Below are 10830 nucleotides of genomic sequence, written 5' to 3' on the forward strand. Positions count from 1 at the left end.
TTGTGGGTTCATTCATAATAAAACAAATATCTATTGAGTGCCCTCCATGTGCCAGGCATGTTCTAGGCACTGAAGATACAGCAATTTAAAAAAAATCACTGCCCTCATCTATATTGCTTACATTCTTGTGGAGGGACAGAAGCAATAAGAAAGGGAAAAAGCAAATTGAGTATGTGAGAAGTTAAGTATTATGGAGAAAAATAAAGAAGGGAAAGAGGAAAAACAGGGGAGAGGGTTGAAATGTTAAATAGGTGATGAGGGGAAACTTTAACCAGAAGGTGATATTTGAGCAAAGGGAGGCAAACTGTGCCTATGTGGGGAGAAATGCTTCAAGCAGAGGGCCAAGTGCAAAGACTTAAGGTAAAGCTAACAGGAAAGTCCAGTCCGCTGGAGGGGAGTGGGCCTGGGTAAGGTGGAGAGGGGTGTAGAAGGGGTCAGAGGTAGAGTGGTCTCTCAGGGCTGTAGACTCTGAAGGACTTGGACTATGACCCTGAGCGAGGTGGGGAGCCCCTGGGGGTTCTTAGCGCCATTGTAGCACAGGGCCACGCTGGCTGCTGTGTAGAGAGCGCACTGTGAGGGAGCACGGTAGAAATGGGAAGAGGCTGCGGTAACAACCTAGGAGAGAGATGCTGATGGTGGGGGCCTATGCAGTAGTACCTGAGGGTGTAAGGAATGTCAAATTCGGGATATACACGAAGATAGAGGCACAGCAGTTCCTAGTAGGCTGCACTGGGAGTGTGAGAGAAAGAAGGGTCAAGGATGGCTCCAAGGCTTTGCGTGTGAGCAACTCCTGAAAATAAAAAAGGTGTGTTCTCAACCAGAAGGGGATACAGTGGATGGGCAGGTTTAGAAGCAAAGCTTCAAACCACTTCACTTTGTGCATCGTTTAGACATTTGGGTGGAGATGGATATCCAGCAGGCAGTTGAATAAACAAAACTGCAGGTTGGAGTTGAGGGAAGAAGTTCCCATGTCCTCAAGAATTTAGAATGAGGAGCAGAGCACAGCCTTGGCACCTGGGTTAATCGTTGCTTCCACTGATAACCTCTGTCCATTCTCGTGGGCAGAGTTATTCTTTTCAGTGGAAGCAGCTGGGGGAGGCAAGAATTTATTTAGCTGCCATGTCTGGCATCAAAGGCCGCACGCTGCAGTGCCATGGACCTAGGCAAGTCATTTCTTCTGTCTGGGTGTCAGTGTTCCCCTCTGTAAAATGGGGATGCTAGTGCCCTTACTGAGTAGTCCTCCGGATTCAGTGAGAGAAAGGAGCCCATAAAACCAAGTCTTTGCGTCTTCCTGCTACTCAGGGCTCTCCCCCGAATTTTATGTCCCATTTACACGGTCCCGTCTTCACGTGTGCTTCACAGCCCCAGCACCACGCTGGTGCAAAAATGGGTGTTGGCGGGGAGGGGAAGCGTGACAAGCCAGAGATCAGAAGTGGACTCCCCGGACAGAAGCGAGCCCTGTCCACTCAGCCCGCCTTGAAGGGACGGGAACCGCGCAGCCTACGAGTGGAGCCTCCAAAGGGCGCCAGGTCCCCTGACTCTCAGCCCCCCAACACACATGGGGGTGGGGGTGGGGGCGAAGGGGAGGGGAGGGAGCACCTTCTGCCCTCAGGCGGGTGGGAGTTAGTGGGGGCTCGGCCAAGGATCCTTTCTCTCGGAGCGAGCGGAGTCCCGCAGGCCGGGCTCTCCCGCACGAGCTGAGAGAGGCTGGGGGACGTGGCGCCGTGACTGTGCTGCTGCCTGGACGCGGGTTTCGGGTCCGCAGGGAGGAACGGCCGCGCTCAGGACCGGGAACCTGCGAAACCCTGGAGGACAGCCCCGCCGCTCCGGCCCAGCCCGCGGACACGCACCGGGCAAAGGATAGATATATCGCTTTGCTGCCAGTCCCTCGGATTTCCGAAGGGAAAGGAAACCCAGGCTTCCTGTCGACTGGCCATCAGGGGACACTGGAAGGGCGCTTTCCGTTCCGGAGAGAAACAGCCTGGGCGCCCCGGCCAGATACTGAGACCAAGTTTCCCGTGCTCGCCGGTGACATCCCGAGGGCTAAAGCTGAGGATCTCAGAGTCTATTGTAGAAATTCATTAAACCAAATTTAGGCCTAGCAGGACCCCAGTCTGGCAACGCTGGCTGCAGGAGTTAATTTGGGTATGAAGGGTCGTGGCTTTGGGGGGGAGGGGGGAGTCAAAATTGTACACCGGCCCCAAAACACACAGCACTCTGGGATGCGTGTTTGGCAGTCCAGGAAAACGCACAGTCCTGGATGAGAACCCGCGCCTGCCGGGAAGTGTCCGCAAGCTCTGTGATCTTGCAGGGCTCAAAAACAAAAACAAGGCATCCAGTTAAGGTCACAGGGCTTGTTTGGGTGGCGGTTTCCTCCTCAGTAACAACTGACAACAGTTCACCAAGAGCTTGAGTTTGTTGAATGTGAAAGGACACAGGCCTCCTGGGAGAGGAAAGACACAATTAGAATGGAATCATTCCCTTGGGTTGTCCTGGCCCCTTCAAACCACCAACACACATGTAACGAGGGCAAAAATGTTTTGGAAGGAAGTTAACAAACAGGGAAGGTTTCCCTAGAGGTAATGATGACAGTTCTGTAACTTTGTTTTGTTTACCAAGAAATTTCTATGTTTTAAGCCAAAAAAGTTTTATGGCTTCAGACAAGCAGTACACACGCTGGCTTTTGTCTCTCCCCCCTCCCACCCCATCCCCCTTGGGACAGGGGAAGGCAGTAATGCCATCCACACTGCTCCAAGGGCAGCAGCTCTCCACCATCTCGCTGGCCTGCTTGGTGGAGCTTTTGTGTAACAGTGGAGGATAACATATCTGTCCTATTTTATTTCACCAGATGGAGAAAATGCAACAATATCTGGAAAAAAGAAAAAAAAACATTTCCTGTCTTTTGTTCTTAACATAAAAAGTACTTTATGGCTATTTTTTTAAAACATATTTTCTCCTCCTCTGGGGCACTTTTTAAAGCCTCAAAGAACATATTTGCCAGGAGTCTTTGGATTATCACAATATCCCTAACTCTTTCTACAACTAAGACTTGCTGGCCCTGCTCCATTAAGGAGACTCGTGTTTTACAAGCTGTAGACCATAACTGCAACAGCTAAACTAGAGATGTGTGTGTGTGTGTGTGTGTGTGTGTGTGTTTGGGGGGGGGTGTTTTGTGTTTGTGTGTGTTCGTTGGGTTTTTTTTGAGGGAAAATTTTCAACTTGAAACACTTAGTATTTATGGGCCATTGCTTTTTCTTTTATTGCCCATTTAACCATGTCTTTTCTTTGACGCTCATCCAGAGGGACTCTCATCATCCATGGCTAGATCAGAGAAGCCCAAAGGGAAGGTCTTCATCATCTCTAATCTCCATCTCTCACCTCCCTCCAAAGCCGTTTACAATAAAGAGAACTCACTCCCACATCCTGATCCCTGCTCTTCTTTGATCTTCCCCATCATTTTCTTATTAAAAACAACTGCTCTGTTGCCACCACCACCACCACCACCAGTTTCAAGTTGTCTGAGTAACTATTTTCATCCTTAAATTTTTAATTTTGAAAATCCAGTCATATATTAGCGTTATTATGGCAAATACAATATCCCCACTTGAAAAACAGGGGAAATCTGTAGAGAACAACCTATTAATTTTCCACCAGTTACAAAGCACTAAAATGCCACCCTCTGAATATGGGTCTCTGGTTTTCCAGCCTGGCTTCTTCCTGTTTCAGTCACACCACCTTTCATGGTTTCCGGGGTTATTTCTTCCATTGAGCAATTAAAAGTGAGCAAATATTAAGTTTCATCCCCACCAACATAATTTTAAAATTTGCATTCTGTTACAGGCTACCGAACTCCAGCCAATGATGCAATATACCACCAAATTCCAATGGAACAAAAACAATTTGAAAAAGCCATTTGATTTCATAGTTTTGGAATTTATTAACTACTAAAACACACAAATCTCTTTACAAATGAGTGGGTCAAATAACTCATCAAATAACAATTTTAAAACAAAGGTTAAAAAGTTTATGCTTTAGTTTTATGCATAAAGATTGTAATCAGATTTGGGAAAGCAGCATTAATGTTAACCAAAGGTGGGGAAAAAAAAGCAAGATTCTTTAGATTTTTATCTAATACCTAGTACTGTATACAAGTCTATGGGCAATTGTTTATTCACAGCTAGACGTATATCTCCACTTTCTGAACTTTAGTGTCCCTAAGACCACCGGTACATTCCACTTGGAATTCTCTTTCTCCAGAAGATTTGCTCTCAGCCTACAGCTTTCTTCAGGCTGAGCTGCTACTACACTTCCCTCAGCTGCACCTTTTCCTTCCTTTATCAGAGCACTGGCTGTCCAGTATTGCCCTTGCTTACGCAATTGTGAGTCTCCCCTGCTATAGCGTAAACTGCACAAGGAAAGAGACTGTATCTGTTATGTTCAGTATTGTATTCCAAGTGCCTGGTGCACAATAGATACTTATAAAATATTTAATTAATTATTAGACAGTTGAATTGAAAAATGGCTTTTTTTAATACTGGGGAAGCCAAGTGCAAGAAACAAAACTAGAGATAAATTCCTTCAATGCCTTTCATTCAATCTAGTGAGGAGCCCTCATAAGTGAGCAATTGGCCAAATACCTGAGTTTGGAACCCAGCTCAGATAGTTACAAGTTGTGTGAGTTTAAGTAAATTACTTAATCTCTCTGCACCTCATTTCCTCTTCTATAGAATAGGTATAAAAAAGCCCACCTTGTAGGGTAGCTGTAAGAATTTATAAACATATAAAACATCTGACATATGCAGGCAAATGATACACAAACATTGGCATTCATTCATTGAATGTTTGCATGCCTGCTCTGAGCACCAGTGTTACAAAGATAAATAAACCAAAACCCTTCTTCAAGATCTAAGTCTCAAAAGTAATATGGTAAATGAAGTAATAGAAACAACCAAAAAGTTTGGGGAGCAACTCAACTGGAGAGAGGGGTACAATCCAAACAGAAGGGAGCATATAATTAACAAGATCTAAACACTATGGCTTGTGGGGGGTGACTACAAGTAGTTGGCTTCCCAATGAATGCAAAGTAAGTCCCCAACTTATTACAATTGCTGATGAGAACCTGTCCAAAAGCACACTCACCCACCCTGTTTTCTCTCTGACCTCATCTCCTATTACTTGCTGTGCTCCCTCTTCGACACACTCCCATCACTCCCATCTTAGGGCTTTGCACTGGCCACTTCCTCTGCCTAGATTTTTTCCTGTTTATCCAAATAGCTCACTGTCCCACCTCCTTTCATGTCTTTGTTCAAATGTTACCTTTTAATAAAGCCAACCTTGACCTGCCTAAAATTACACCCTCAGATCTTATAAAATGTGCTTATTATGTTTGTTGTTTCCTGAGACCACCACCCCCTTCCATATAAGCTCCACAAGGCAGAGATCTGTTGTGTTCCTCAAGGTATGTGCCTAGGACAGTGGCTGGCACATAGTAGGATTAAGTGAATGAGGGAAGTGCGACTGGAATGTAAAGTCAGGCTAGGAAGTGGAGAGAGGAGAGACTGGAGAGGTGCATGAGACTTTGAATGCTCTGGTAAAGAGCTTAGATGTGTATCTGGTAATTATAGGTGAGTGGCATGTTCAGATCTGCTTTTTAGATATGTCATTCAGGGAAAAGATTTGAAGGGAATAATGGTAAAGTCTTACAGTTAAGAGGCTGCAGCCGCAGCAAATGAGTCAGAGAGCAAGACAGGAAAGACCTAAACTAGAGCAGTAGCAATAAGAAAGGAAGGGAGGGGACATATGTGAGGCATAATTGAGATTTGATGAACTGACTTAAAGGGGAGGGAGAAAGAGAAGACTCAAAAATGACTTTTAGGTTTGTAGTATGGGTGACTGGGAGTTGAACTAAGGGAGATCTAGAATGTGGAGCACGATAGACAGAGGGGGGGGTGATAATTGGGCTCCATATAAAGTCATGTACAGTGGTCCCAGTGTCATTTGTGGAAGAGGAAATTTGGAGCTCAGGTGAGAGGTTTAGACTGGAGACATTTTTTCTACCTAGTGATAATTACATTAATTTTAAAGAGAAAACAACTTTCATTTCAAACACCCAAATTTACTTACAGAAACAGCAGGAATTAAAACTCATCTGTTTGTTAATTGAGATCTCATGTATCTGCATACTATATATACAGGTGGGGCAAAAGTAGGTTTACAGTTGTGAGTACATGATAGTTTATTCTTGTATTATTATTTATTAATTATTATATTATTTTTCCATACAAACAACTGTAAACCTACCTTTGCCCCCATCCTATATTTTATTCCCCCACCTCCAGATAGCAAAAAAAAAAAAAGTGATTAGGTGTTGTTGTTGTTGTTTTTGGGGGTAGAGGGGTTGCTTGGTTGGTGTTTTGTTTTGTTTTGTTTGGGGTTTTGGGGGTTATTGATTCTTGCTCCAGACTTCACTTTTTGTTAGGAGATTTTCAGCTAACTGGCCCCCCCAAAATCATAATCTATTCCCCACAAACAGTTACCATGTTTAGGTTGTGAAATAACTAGTGATATAATTCAAAGGGCATGCCCTTTCATTTTGTAAAAGTTTAAGGGGAAAGTTAAAGAAATTCAAAGGCAATATTATGTATTCTAAACAAATTTGGGCAAATACTTTTGAAATGACATGTAATTAGTTAGTGGAAGTTACTATCACAACATAAAGTGCTTTATGATCTTTTCCTTCTCCCTAATCAAACCTCTATATAAAGCATGAAAGAAAAGACAGCACTATATTGTCACTTAAAATTACAAGTAGGCACACTCACTACAGCAACACATATACTAAAGTTGGAACAATACAGAGAAAATTATCATGGCCCCTATGCAAGGATGACACACAAATTTGTGAAGTGTTCCCTATTTTGTGCAGTGTCCTCACACTTTTGATTAGCTCAGAAGAAACAATATGAGTCAAAGCACACAGTGTGACACTTAATAGCAAGATTATGACTTTTCACTATTAAAATGTAAGGCAGTCTGTGAAATGAAAACAAAGCTGAGTTACACTTGGATATTTGTGCTAATATGTCAACTTGGCAATTCCTTCATAAACCTTAAAAACTAATAAAATGACAAGTTGGAGGAAGTGTAAATTGTTTCACTTTAATAATGATGACAATTTATTGAGCATTTACTTTGTGCCAGGCATTATGCTAGGCAATTGTCCAAGCTTTTTACTTGGTTTATCCTCTTCCCTTCAAAAGGGAATGGATGAAAAACAATACAGGCTTAGGCAGTTGAGCAACTTGCAAAAGGTCACTTTGCTATCAAATGGTGGAGATATCTTTCAAGAGAAGGGAAAATTTTTCTTTTTCTTTCTAAGATTCAATTAAGTGTTGCAACTTACCTTGACCTGCTACATACAGATGGGCACTATACCTGCACTGGATGTGACACAGTCTGACTGGTTCACAGGTTGCTACTATACCTAGAACCTAGCAGGCCAAACACTTGAAATAATGTAATGTATATAACTTTGTTATATAAATGAAAAAAAAAATTAATGGGTTAACCCCATGTTAGTTGATCTGAGAACTGTCTACTACACAGCGTTGTTAATAACTGCTTTCAATACCCTGAAATATTTTCTTTCTAAAGGTGAACTTATTACTTAGGACTAGAAGGAGAAGGTTTTTAACTGGACAGACAGTAACCAGCTGTGATAATGGATAATCGGTAATAATAGAAGCACACACATTGGATTGGTAGCTGGGCCTGGCGCTGTTTCCCAAGCCAGCTTTGGTGGCCCTTTATTGACTCTAACCTAATAAACTGCCTGGAGGACTCTCCTCCTCAAAACCAAATCACCAAGGCAGCGTTCACAAGGGGAAACACCGACAGTTTTCTCCTTCTGTTTGCGATCCTGGCCGCTCTCATAATTCGCATTGTTTTGTAGACCCGCATGCTCAGCCTTATACATGCAAAGCTGAAAACACCCGTTTCCCAGACCCTCTCCTTCCCAGAGAGCGCACCCAGGGTCAGCCCCCACCGAAAGCACGTGCAACACTTATTTCTTTAGAACGCCTCCCTTCTGTACTGGTCCCCTCAACATCCTTTTATTTAAAACCAACGAACAAAAAACGCAGGCTTACGCTGGAGTGCGAACCCCTAGCGCAGAAAGTGAAAGTGGGCGCGAGGCCGGGCAGCGGGCGCGGAGCGCGCGCCTGGCACCGGGGCGGGGCCGAGGGCGCCGCGCCCGTCACGTGACTCGCAGCCGCCGAATCCCAGCGGCAGGGCACCGCGCGCGGAGGGGAGACCCGGCCCGGGGAGCTCTGCTCCGTCAATGAAAGTTGTCATTTGAGCTGTTGCCGCCTAAACGCAGAGGGAAAGAGGACTTTGCACCTCCTTCCGCTGCAGATCCCCACGGCCTGTGGACGGCGAGGGTCGGACATCCCGAACTCGGGCGCTTGGGCACTGTGCACAGTCACTCTCACCTAGACAGTTAATTGTGTGCATTTTCATCATCCTCTGCCTACTTAGTGCGCGGGGAAGAGCCTTTCCGTCTAGGCGTGTCTCCGGGTGGGCCCAGGAAGGATCCGGGCCTCCTCCTCTGCGGTGTGATTGCTGGGGAGGGAGCGAGGACCGTACCCCTCCTTCCTCCAAAGCAGAAGTGCAAAGTGGTGATTAGAGGGAGTCTGAAGCCTTTGGGCCCCAACCTGCGACCGGGGAGTCCCGCTGTCGTCGCCACCTTTCCCAACTTGACAGAGGGGGCCCCGTGAGCCCTTAGAACGCAGAACAGAGAGATGCAGACGTCAGACCTTTTACAATGTTTCAAATGACTGACTTTCCCTCCAATGGAGTCTGTATGCTAAAGTCGGTGTCTTGAACCATGTAAAAGAACCGAAGTCCTCACTTAAAGTTTTGCTCTTTCAAAGACTTCTGGGAAGCTTAACTGTCGCTTCTCGGTTTCTACCGCCAATATCCTCCACCGAGGGAGGGGAGGGGGGAAGAAACACACCACAGCTAGCTTTCCTCAAGTCGGTAGCAATAGAACTGGCTTAATCCACCTCTGGGTCGGCGATCCCCCACCCCCACCCCCAGAGCCCTCCTTCACACTCCAACCTGCCCCTAGGTATGTTTGTGTAATCAGAGACCGATTGTAGCTGCATTGCCGTTTCTCCCCGGAAAGCTCAGTCTGCAGTCACTGAAGTTGCTAGTTTTCTAGGTTTTAGGCGAGCAGAGAAGATGCCCCTTGGAAGATAGCTGGGTTTCCTGCTGGACGATTTCTGGAGCCGGCTGAGCTGAGCAGGTGTGCGGGTTATGATTGCAACGAGGAGGGTAACGTTAGAAGGTCTTCAAACGTTACTTTTGAGCTTTTAGTAAATACATTTTCAAAGAATCAAGACTATGGTCGCAGAAATATGTATATTTGGGCTAGGATTTTAGTGAAGAGAATCCCGCCCAGGCTTAGGGACAGTAAGAAGCGTGGTGTTTAGGGCTCTGCTATTGCTTAATCTGTAAACACGGGCAATGTTGCCAGTTATCCCTCTGGCACTAATTGTTCTGTATTTTAAAACGGGGTAGAAAGAGGGACGTTAGGGCGGATCATTACGGTTTGTTCGAAGGCTAGAATTCCGTGTCACCACCTTGTAGGAGAATCGGATACTCCGTATTTTTGGAATGTTAACTTTCTGTATATTTCCCGAATTTGTTAAATACGAAGGGAATCGAGGTTGTCTACGTTAGCTGAACTAGGACAGCAGCATTTACTCGGAAAAGCTGCGCCCAAAGTTTTAAAAAGCGCTGGACCCGTGTGGAGGGGGGCGAGGAGCCGCCGGAGCGGCTCCGGGATGAGGCTCTCCGCGACCCGGGGGCAGGCGCCGCGAGGAGCAGGTCCTCCCCGGGAGACGGGAGACGTCGTGGGAGACCGGGGGGTCGAGGTAAGACGCCGCCCAGGGGGATGCGGCTCGGGGCAGACTTTCCCTCCGGGGTCATTGTTGTAGGAAGACATTCCACAGTGAATTCTGAGCTCTGCGTGTAGGCAGGCTACTAGCTGCTCTCGATTGGAGCACATTAGCCTAAATTGCGCAATTAAAAAACACACACACACACACACACACAAACTGCCGCGCAGCTTCCGCTCAAAGAGGAGCTGGGACGAGCGACCGCGGAGATCGCGTCTCCATCTCGCACCTTCGGCTCCAAGCTCGACCTCCTTTCTTTAGAGTCGCCCACCCCTCCCCCCAGTAGTAGGCAGGGGGACGGGAACGAGAATTACCACGATGTTGTGTTCATTGGGACGCGCTGAGAAGAATTAGGGTCCTGATATCAGGTCGAGCTGGTCGTTTAGTCTCGAGGCGCGCGGGCTCCGGGCGCAGGACGAGCTCGCTGGGAAGTCCTGGCCCGAATGCCCAGCGGTCACAAGCATCAGCCCTGCTTGTGACTTCCTGAGTGTGGCTTTCCTGGAGCAGATTTCGCGGTGGGGACGGCTGCGTGCATAAACGGCAAGATCACTTGCAGCGCGCCAGCCTGAGGCTGCGCGGCGAAGGCTCCATCAGCATCGCCCCCGCGGCGGGGCCCTGGGGGTCGCTCCATGCGCCCCAGTCCCGTGACAGTGGGCAGGTCCCTGGGGCGTCCGCAGACCTCGGCTTCAGCTTTTGGATCGGGAGAAGAGGGGCCCCTTATTGAAAGGGTTGGAGTGCGCGTTTCCTCCCGCCTAGCACACCGCCTGACTCCATAGCAGCTGCGCACTGCCTTCTTCCCGGTTTTGAAAGCCGGAAAGATGCGTCAAACACGAACACTGCGGAATGGCACTAGGAGCTTCTCCCCCAACCA

At 46.9% G+C, this 10830-nt stretch overlaps 1 pseudogene; it reads left to right on the forward strand.

Moving 5' to 3' along the window:
• The first annotated feature begins 6825 nt into the window (after positions 1 to 6825).
• Positions 6826 to 6920, forward strand: LOC111827766 (annotated as a pseudogene).
• Positions 6921 to 10830: the final 3910 nt, after the last annotated feature.

This window comes from Myotis lucifugus, unplaced genomic scaffold (assembly GCF_000147115.1).
Source record: "Myotis lucifugus unplaced genomic scaffold, Myoluc2.0 scaffold_216, whole genome shotgun sequence".
In the NCBI taxonomy this organism is placed as follows: Eukaryota; Metazoa; Chordata; class Mammalia; order Chiroptera; family Vespertilionidae; genus Myotis; species Myotis lucifugus.